This window comes from Suncus etruscus, chromosome 11 (assembly GCF_024139225.1).
Source record: "Suncus etruscus isolate mSunEtr1 chromosome 11, mSunEtr1.pri.cur, whole genome shotgun sequence".
NCBI classification, from domain to species: Eukaryota; Metazoa; Chordata; class Mammalia; order Eulipotyphla; family Soricidae; genus Suncus; species Suncus etruscus.
Genome location: NC_064858.1, coordinates 4,755,591 through 4,766,833, shown reverse-complemented (window position 1 = coordinate 4,766,833; position 11,243 = coordinate 4,755,591). Strand labels below are relative to the sequence as shown.

Genomic DNA, 11,243 nt, shown 5'->3' with positions numbered 1-11,243 from the left:
AAACCCAGGTTGGCCTTGTGCAAGGCACATGTATTGTACTGTCACTCAGGCCTGCCATCTTAAATCTAATTATCATATATGATTCTTCTAACTTTCTTAATTTCTGCTCAGGTGTGCCTAATAATTAAATTTCTGCTCAGGTATGCCTAATGATTAAAGGAATTGGATATTCATTTAAGCCAGGGGTCTCAAACTCAATTTACCTGGGGGCCACAGGAGGCAAAGTCGGGGTGATCCTTGAGTGCAAAGTCAGTAGTAAGCCTTGAACATTGGGGGGTGTGACCCAAACAACTAAAACAAAACAAAACAAAAAAAGATTCCTCTAGGGCAGGGCCACAAAATGTTGTACAGAGGGCTACAAACGGCCCGCGGGCCGCGAGTTTGAGACCCCTGATGCTATTGTATTTAGTGGCTATACGTGGCTAGTTTGGAAAATTGGTTAAGATTTATTTTCAGACTATTGATGTTGAATATATATACGCATATATCACATTTGTTCAGGGAAAGGAACAATAGAATTAGCCACAGAACAAATGGAAATTCAAACAGTCCTTCCTGCCTCCCTTCCAATTTGTTCTGTCTTGGTGTATGCTATGGTGCCCTTAAAGGCAATTAATTTATCATACCACAGGATACACTTTTGAGAGCTAAAAAGAGATATTACAAATAATTATTTCTGGACAGCGAACAAACCTGGGATTTGCTGAGTGAACTGGAGATTAATATTGCCCTATCCTCTAGCCCACCTTAAATTCTTTCAGAAATAACGTGAAACAAATTAAATTAGCTTTGCATGCATTACTTGTTGTATGTTGAAATAAGGTGGAGAAAGAATTTATGGGCTAAGTAATGCATGAGCGCTGAGAAAAAGGACTTCTCTGGTTTGATGCGTACAATTTATGTATCTCTAAAAACAATTTCAGATCCTTCCAGTTGAAAAAGGTACAATATTAATTAAATGATTTAGAGCTTCTACATCTTCCATAAGGCTTAGCTTATCAAATATGCAAAGTAGCTGGTTCTCCTCAGGTGTAGACAAATATTAGTTTTACAATATGTGAAATTGTTGGTTATTTGTACAGATGCAAACATATATATATGCGTGTGTGTATATATATATATATATATACATACTGTTTTCTTTCTTTACTTTTGTGAAGTTACTTTTAATATGATTTAGGTAGTTACAATAGTGCTAAATTTTATGGTATTGATGTGTAAAAGTACTGCTGACCTTATGTCACCTCAATATTTTATCTCCTTAAGCAAAATATACAAACTTTATACATACATACATACATATATATATATATATTTTTTTTTTTTTTTAAACACTGTGCTTTACAAAGTCATTCATAATACATTTGTTTCAGGTAGTCCGTGTTCTGACCATCAGTTCACACCACCAGTGTGACCCTTCCTCCACCACTGTCCCCAGTATTGGCATGCACAAAACATTTTATTTGGATTTTAGGTCAAATATGCTTTTAGGTCAGCCATATGCAAGACAAGTGCCCTTCCTGCTGTGCTATCTCTCTGGCCACACAATTTTCTATTGCTTGCTACAATAAAATGTTAAGTGGAATTATCAAAATATAGTCCAGTTAGAGAAAGTCTGTGAAAATTGGACTATCTGACCATGGGTTCATTGAAGTCTCTGCCTGAGGATTCACTGAGACTTTTGCTGCTAAATTGAGCCTTCTGTGTTATTGTTTGTTTATTGAGTTTAGTGGGCTTCTGTGCTACTTCCCCGTCAAATTTGCTGTACTCTGGCTGGGCCATTGATACTGTGGCATTTGGAGGTGTTGTCCAGGCTCTTTTAAAGTTAGTTGTGAAGCAGTGAAGTTTGTTCATTTGTAGGATGGCAGCTGTGAGCTCTTGGCCTGTCTGCCTCCCAAGGGACCCCAGAATTTCCAACCCAGAGATCAGTGTAGCCATGAGTTTCATCAACTTGGTTCAGTGTCTCTTCTAAGATTAGTGGAGAAGACCAGTCCATTAGCATTGCAGTGACTGTGTCTAGAATAAATACACATTACAATAATTTTTATTTTGATATAAATGATGAGCTCCACTAGAATAAGAATGGTCTCAGTGCTTTAGTTCTTTTAACCACATTCAGAATACATCCTGAGGAATCAGATATATTCTAAAATAGAAATAAAATTTCTTTTCTTAACCCCTATGCTTCTCTGCCAATTGGTTTATTAAATGTGTAAACAAATGCCTAATTAAGTTTTAGCCCACACATTTGTTGTGGGGTTTTTATTTTGTATTCTCAAAAAATTTCCAGAACAAATTGGAAAAACATTTTAATGAAAAGTTTAAAAGGAGTTCATATGACCTTATCCATTGGAAAACAAGAAAAGTATACATCTTCACCTACACTTTAGTTAGTTATAAAGGGGCATATAAACACCCCCAAATCATATTAAGCATCGAATATGCATCTATAAAGTACTGAGATATATGCCTTTCTGTAAAGGAAAGGTATAACCCTCAGTAATTATGTAATCATAGCTCACGAAGAAGTTTTTCATATTTGCAAAATTATTGGTTAGTTCAAGAGGTACCAGGGGTGACGACTTTCTTTCTTTGGGGAGGCTGGAATCAATTTGGGGTAATTGCTTGTGAAACAGGTAAGTGTACAAAAGAGAGTACGTACCTCCAATCGTTAATAAAATATCTCAGGTCTAGATTGGAAAGGTGGCAATGTCCCTTCATATCTACAGCTAACTGGTCCATCCACTGGAGAAGATGAAAACGCTCTGGAAAGTGCTGGCAGACTCTGCTAGTGAACCCACTAGCTGATCACAATTTCCTTCTGTCTCCCCCGGGTTGTTCCCTAGCTGAGCACCAGAACACAACCAGATGAAGACCAGCCAGAAAGCACCCTAAATTCCTGCCTCCTGAGTGCCTCCATTTTTCAGTTTCTGTGATGGTGTCAGCCAACTGCTTCACACAGAGGTCTGAGGAAAGAAGGGCCCTAAAAGCAGAGCTGTGAAGCTTCCCCGAGATAAGGAAAGACCAGGGCCAAAATGGAGCCCTAATCCAGGACTGGACACAGCACAGAGCAGACAGTCCAACTTTCCACCTCCCTTTGGCTTCTACAGCCAGGGCTCAGCTGTAGGTTTTTGCTTCTTTGCTGTTGTAATAGTTATGCGGCCCCGCTTTGAACCACAGAAAGACCTAGATAAGGTGGAATGAGACTGGTGGAGAAAAAAAAAAAAAAACACAGTGTTACGTGGCTTGGAACCCCATGCAATCACTGTCTAAGAAAACTCCTTGAAATTCTGGAACTCTCTCTAGGACTCTGAGTCTCCTCTGTGCTACCCATACAGCTCCCAGGTTCCCAGAGGCAAACTCTTCATTTCCTGCCTCTTTGATTGAGTCAGGATTGGCAAGTCTGCACTTGGAGTTTATTGGGGGCAGTGGGTGGGGTGGGTGGTAACTCCTGTAGGTTTTCATGGCAACTAATAAATACATAATTCTCTTTTAAATAAGATTGCATCTCACTTCTGTTCTGTGGAGTATGAACTTATCCTGCAAGTTATGGAGGGTAGAGTATTGTACTCTAATTAAAAGGTTAAATATTGTACAACTCTGATGAGAGATGATGCTTGGTACTTACAGATACTATGTCAGCCAGGACTTATATACTCTATAGATAGGGTGGGAGATGGAGGAGGAGAGAGAGATTGAGTGCATTTGATTATACGGGTTGGCTAGGGAAATCCGATTTGTAGAATAAAAAACTAATTAAAGACTCTCAGGAACTGAGTTGATATTTCAGCCCAGGTTGCCTTTATTTTCCTCTCCCTCGGTTTAACTAAGTGTGAACCTCATGCTGTCATTTTCTTCTATCTCTTTCGTTGAAAGTTACTTTATTTGTGGAGTAGGGCCATCTTGGGAAGTGCTCAGTGGTTACTCCTGACTCATGTTTAGGGGATCCCAGGGCCAGGTGGACTGAAGGGGTTTCACCGGCAGAGTGTGCTCCAGCCATGAGGGCTAATTCCTGGCCCTAAAGTTAACTGTGTTGATTTGGTTTCAAAACTTGGCACATGGGGAAAAGACACCAAGAGGATAGATAACAACAGTCTTGTAAACCATCTTGCCTAAAGAAAAGAAAAACATTAAATATTTTTAAATGAAGGTCAATTGCATTATAATGTTTCAGGTACGAGTCATGGAAAATGAGCATGTATGTATGCAATAACACGTTTCCTGCCAAGATCCAACTCTGTCTTTCATCGCAGATTGAAACTCAAAGTGCATACAAAAGATTGAAAATGTTCTGCTAAATAGAGGTTTTCGAAGCAATCTGGGCACTCACAAATGGTCCTTGTGAAAAATCAGATTTATTCTTTGAATGCAAATGGACCTTTGATCAAAAATCACATCCCCCCTTCTCGTACCCATACCAATTCCTTCCGTAGGCAAAAGAAAGATACCTCTGTCTACACTGTCAAATTTATTCCCCCAAAAAGTGAGATTGATTCTAAACTGGGTGTCTGTCATATGCAAAAGGAATTCCTTTCTAGAAATAAATTGGAATTGGAATCCAAAGTCGATCTAGCTGCTGTGCAAAACTGACATGAAAGTTCAGAAAGGGAAATGTTCCTTTGTACAGAGGCTCCCAAATTTTTTGCAAAAAGAATTTTCCAGCACAATCAATGATTTGGCATTTTCACAGAGTCAAGTCGGAGAGGACCAGGATGGGTTGGCTTTGACAGTAAGATCCATTTGATTGGCCAAGGGTCAGCTTGAAGTGAATGTTCCATGTGCCCTGTGCAGTCTCTGCTGGCCCTTATGAAAAATCAGACTTGCCCTTTGCACTCTAAATTGGCCTCATGAAAATCTGATTCCTTCCCTGCCATCCAAATGGACCATTTTAAAATGAAAATCACCCCTTGCAAACCTGTGAACCCCTTTCCAATGTGAAATTCACAACAGGCAGAAGTTGTGGCTCCAAAACCAGAGGAAAAGTAATGGGGCCAAGTTGAATCTGTGCTGCCAAGGAACAATTTTCCTTTAGTAAAATCTAGTCCAGTTGCTGGAGAATGGACAAGGGGTGATAGAGAATGGAACCGACAAGCTACATGTTGAGTTTCATTTGCGAAAACTCCAGTTTCAATAGTAGTTAAAAAAAAATGATGAATTTTTTTATTTTATTTTGGGCTATACTCGGTGACGCTCAGGTGTTACTCCCCACTGTGTGCTCAGAAATTGCCCCTGGCTGGGGGACCATAGTGGGATGCTGGCGATCGAACCCAGGGTCTGTCCTGGGTCAGCCGCGTGCAAGGAGCAAAGCTCCCTACTGCTGCACACCATCACTCAGGCCCCCAAAACTGCAATCGGTGAGTTAGATTTTCAGATGTCTCCATTTGTTTTTGTTTTATTTAACTATTGATTGATTGATTGATTGATTGGTTGGTTGGTTGAGTTTTGGGCCACACACCCAGCAGCAGCACTTGGGGCTATTCCTGGCTCTGCACTCAGAAATCGCTCCTTGGGGGTGGGGCACCATATGGGGTTGCTTGGGAATCAAACCGGGTCCCTCCCAGATCTGTCACACGCAAGGCAAATGCACTGCCTCTGTGCTAGCTCTCTGGCCACTGTCCCCATTTGCATTGCAAATTCACTGCACCCTGTGCACCGCCCAAAGGTCCCTCGTGAAAATCAGACTGACACTTTGACCTTCTAATTGGCCCTTGTGAAACCCAGATTCATCTTCTGGATCTAAGTTAATCCTTTCTCTATCACATTCATTGACACACCAATTCCTACTTTAGGAAACCATAAGGCACTTCTGTTAACACTTTCAAATTGCCTTCCCAAAAAGTGAAATTGGTTTTAAGATGGGTTGACACTGGTGTGCAGTGGAAACACTTTCTATTACTGAACTGAGGCCAAAGCCAGAGAAGCCAGAGCGATAATACAACAGGTAGGGCATCTACCTTGCATGCAGTTGACTTAGTTCAATTCCCAGCATCCTATTTGGTCCCCAAGCACTGCCAGGAGTGATCCCTGAGCACAGAGCCAGGATTAAGCTCTGAGCACTGCTGAATATGTCCACCAAAAAAAAAAAAAATAAATCAAAGTCAGTGTGTCCAGAAAACCAGTTCACTATGAACTAACACTGAAGTTTAAGAAGAGGAATAATTTGTACAAAGGATTGAAATGTTTCTGCCAGTGGAGGTTTTTCAGAGCAATGCATTGGCATTTTAACGGTGTTGAGTTGAAGCAGATCAGACCTGACATTCAGGTTCATTTTATTGAAGTAATTGAGTCTTGACCAAGCGAAATTCTGATGCAGGAGATTTTTCTAGCAGCAAATGGAAAGAGCCAATTCTGTGCTTGAACGATAGGAAAAGAAAAGGTCTGTCCTGTGCTCCTTTTGATCCCCCATTTTTTCCTGTTTTCTGATCCTAGTCATTAGTTAGGGGGGGGGTTAGAAGGAGGAACTGAGTAGAAGTAACTTTTGAGATTCAAAAGATTCAAAGTTGTCTTTTGTTTAGTAGACTTTGGACTCAAGGAAGAGGTCAGAATGGACAGACGGTGCTAGTATATGTGGTCCCAGACATTTAAACAGACCTCTGCCTTGATCAGAGATACCTAGGTAGCCACTTGTGCTGCTACTGATATAAGTGACTAAGTCATTCAACTCTTTTTTTTATGCTTTTTCCATCATGAATGTCACATTTGTTTCCTCTAGCCCACAAGTTTATTTCATTTGTAGATCTACCAAGGCTCCCCAGAGGTGTACTTTTTTGCATGTTGTTATTTGTGCATAGTATTGTTTGTCTGTTATTAGCCTTGATCAAGTGACTTCTTGTCACCCAAATCATCTCCATGTTGAAAGTTTGTCTCTTGGGCAGATGGAATATAAAATGACATGCAATCTTGCCTCATTGGCTTCTTTGTTATCTAGGGATGAGGACAGTACATTGACCAAATACTTTAGGGAAACAACATTATTATTTTGTTTTGGTTTGGTTTTTCGGGGGGGGGTCACACTCAGTAACGCTCATGAATTACTCCTGGCTGTGTGCTCAGAAATCACTCCTGGCTTGGGGGACCATATGGGATGCTGGGGGTTCAAATCGTGGTCCGTCTGAGAAGGTAGAAGCCTTACCGCTCTGCGCCACCACCCAGGGCCTTATTATTTTGTTTTTAAGACAAGAGTCAAAGATATAAGTGGTATGAATATTAGAGATTTCTTTTTTTTTCTTTTGGTTTTTGGGCCACACCCAGTGGCACTCCAGGCTTTGTGCTCAGAAATCACTCCTGGCAGGCTCAGGGAACCATATGAGATGCCAAAAATCAAATCCGGGTTCATCCCAGGTTGGTTGCATACAAGGCAAACGCCCTACCACTGTGCTATCACTCCAGCTCCAGAAGATCAGAGATTTCTTCCTCGGGTAGAAGAAATTCACAGGAGGAGTCGGGTGAAAGTTGCACCAACAGATAAAGAGTGTGCAATGAAGGCCAGTGCCAATTCAACTTGGGCATCACCTTCCATGACCATAGAGCTGAATCTATCTATGTAAGATCAGTTCCATTAGAGAACTTGCAAGAAGACATTCATTTCAGATGAGGCTCTGGACACACAGGACAGTTTACGTGAAGACACCACTCTCTTTCTCTGGTAGGGGTATGCAAATCATCCCCACATTCTTCGCCCTGTCTGGTCTGTGTCAAAGCTGGCATGTTGGGTGCCTTTTTACCTGGTCCTCTTTCTCACTCCTAACCTTCTGAACCTTTATGCAGATTTAATGGGGCACAGCTGGGTCTTCTTGCCCCTTTTTCCAGAGAGGACAAACGAATCCTTACCCTTGACTGTTTTTCAAAGGCTGCCCCTTTCCCATTCAGATTTGGGGTACAGCAAACCACCTCTTCTTCTACTCAGCTGTCAAATGATCTTAATGGTATATGGCATCCAAAGGCTGACCTCTGCCCTGTCCTGGCTCCTGAAGTGCCTTCAAGTCACACCTGCAGTCACTTAAAATGGGGTCACCAAACTGTGGTCGATTCCTGGCTCAGAAACACGATTGATGATTTGAAAGAGTTCTTTCTCCTCCACTCTTCATTTCATCAACATTAAAAATCAATTACACCCCCTCTCTCTCACCCACACCCACCTTGGGTTTCAGCCCATCAAACTCTTTCTCTCTTCCCTTGGGTTTCACCCTGCCATATCTAATAGTTTCCATTTTTCAATTCAAAGCCTCAATATCTTCACACACACCTAAGTCAGCTTTTCTGTTGGAGTGAAAAAAACAGAGATACAACCCTACATATATACAAAAAAAATCAAGATAATACAGATTCAGAGAGAATTTTGGGAGGTGGATTTGAAGTTTGATCTAGAAAGCAGAAGAAATTAGGCTATACCATTGGAACAAGAGACTTAAAATAGAGGAAGCCCCAAAGTTTGCTGGGGAAAGAGAATTCCAGGCATGGAGAGATGGAGAGAGGAGCTAAAGACTGTGAGGTCATGGTATCTGGGAAGCTCCAAGGACAGAGGGCTAAGTTCATTGAAACTCGTGGACGGTATAATGATCCACAGTGGAGACCTCGTTAACTATTATGTTGGCACCACCCTGCATCATCTGCTGCTCAGGCAGAGTGTGCTGGGCATCAAAGTGAAGATCATACTGCCAAGAAGCCCCAGCCTGACCATGTGGAACCCAAACTTCAGATCCTGGGCCAGAGCGGTGGCACAAGCAATAGAGCGTCTGCCTTGCACTCGCTAACCTAGGACAGACCATGGTTCGATCCCCCAGCATTCCATATGGTCTCCCAAGCCAGGAATAATTTCTGAGCTCATAGCCAGGAGTAAGCCCTGAGCATCACTGGGTGTGGCCCCAAAACCAAAAAAAAAAAAAAAAAAGATAAGATCCTGTCCACCACACCCATCTCTGAACAAAAGGGTAGGAAACCAGAGCTCCTGCTATGCCTCAGCCAATACCTACAGTGGACAGGGTCTCCTTGGCAGCTGGATCTGGATATTCTATAAAGACCTTTTTTTTGGGGGGGGGCACACCCGTTTGATGCTCAGAGGTCACTCCTGGCTAAGCACTCAGAAATTGCCCCTGGCTTGGGGGGGACCATATGGGATGCTGGGGGATCAAACCACTGTCTTTCCTTGGCTAGCGCTTGCAAGGCAGACACCTTACCTCTAGCGCCACCTCACCAGCCCCTCTATAAGGACCTTTAATAAAATTATTTTCAAAGAAAAAAATAAGAAAGTGGTGACCTGACTCCATGAGGCTTGCTGGGGGTGCTTAAGAGATACAATTGGCTCCAAAGCAGCAAATAAAGGGGAGAGGTCATTGAGTGCTTGTGTTCTTGTGCTTCATACCAAGAGTAACTTCTGGGGTTGGAATATTAGGAGCCATGAGAAGATTTGTTAGCAGAGTGTGGTGATATGTTAATATACTCATATTCTCTTGGGGAGAATGGTGCATGTTACATGGATAAGGTATCTCTGGGAGACAGAACTTGAAGCAGAGAAATGACATGGATGTTCTGATAGCTGCCTGGTGAGTGATGTTGGAGACCTTGGCAAAGTGACAGTCATGGTATCAGATGAGTTTTCTCAGGAGCACAGACTATACGAAACACTTCCCAAAGGAGACATGAGTAGGAGCAGCATATATTTCCAGTCTTCAAAGAAGACTAGAAGTAGCCATTGATTCAGGCTGTACACATCAGGTTAAAAGGAACCTCTCCAGCTATTACATGTAATTTGATATAATTCAATTAATCATACTCATACACTGTTTTAATTTTTTGTTTGTTTTTGTTTGTTTTTTGGGCCACACCCATTTGACGCTCAGGGGTTACTTCTGGCTATGCGCTCAGAAATCGCCCTGGCTTGGAGGGACCATATGGGTTCCCAGTCAGTCCTACGCTAGCGCTTGCAAGGCAGACACCTTACCTCTAGCACCACCTTCCCGGCCCCATGTTTTAATTTTTTAAGTCTAAAGACTATCTCCCATCATCCACACATTATGTTAGTCTACAGACATGCATACGTGATTATGACCCTTGAATGGCCCTCATACTGGTTAGCATTGAGCTCATCTGGGAACTCTGTACAGAGCTAAAATAGAAACCCTGCCCAATGGGCTTGAAAAAATAAACCTCCCAACTGAGTCCAATGTGAAGATGAAGTTTAAAAACATCTGCTTGACAACAAGAATAGCTTCCAGATGTCGCACCAATCATGTCTGCAACTTGAAGTGGGCATGGCAAAGTACATTAAATTTTAACTTCTTGCGAATCTTGAGAATGATTTTTTTCATAAATCATGAAAAATCAGAAGTGTTTCCTCTGCCTGATGGGATCCTCCTCATAGAATAAACCTTTCTTAGTTCCTAGCATTCAAGGGTAATGACCCACATGAGTTGGGCAATGGAAAGAGTTTGGAAATTCAAGATGGCAGCTTTTGGTTCACTTGAACAAAAAACAAAGGTAGTCATAGTCAAGTTAGTTACCCCCTTGACACTGCTTCTTTTGAAATACCATCATCCATGTTTCTCATGAACAGATAATAGGCCATTGTCTTGAGATGCAAAATTTAATAATATTCTACATAGGGATTAGGGAGAAATGTTTTCACTTGAGCTTCCCCTCTCTCTCTCTAGAGAGTCAAATAGCCATGATATACCTAATGGAAAGAATGCCATGATGCATAGAGTGATGATTTAACCATACTGGAAAAAAATGAGTGCCCTGCATTGCATTATGGACAAACAACCATTTGATAGCACCCAAGTAATAAGTCCCAGTTAAATGAAGGATTTGAATGTACTTGCCCCAGCCAACCCAGATAGGCATTTTGCTTCCTGTGATTCCCACATGAATGACATTGACCTATTTCCACTTTGTGTCGATCATGGCTGCCATGTGGGACCCTGCTCCAGAGGGTCAGACTTTCATGCTGGGCACAAGAAAAAATCTGACATAGTTTGACTTGTACAATTCTTCAGGCATCTTCCAAGAAGCTTGGAAATATGCTGTTAACATTTTTCAATGTTTGTGGGCTTTGGGCCTTCAAGTTAATCATCAACATGTCATTGTACACTTTTTTTTTGTTTGTTATGCTGAAAGAAAGATAAGCTTTTAGTAATGGGTATTTATGTCTGTTTTCTGTAGGAGAATGGTTACAGAGCCCTAAAATATGATTCTGGAGTGTTCTTTTTCTTTTTCTGAGGGGGGAGTGTTGTTTTTGTTTAGGC

The 11,243-nt window shown here is 41.6% G+C and overlaps 1 pseudogene; it reads left to right on the top strand.

The window, feature by feature from the left end:
• Positions 1-8,464: 8,464 nt before the first annotated feature.
• Positions 8,465-10,080, top strand: LOC126022912 (40S ribosomal protein S3-like; annotated as a pseudogene).
• Positions 10,081-11,243: the final 1,163 nt, after the last annotated feature.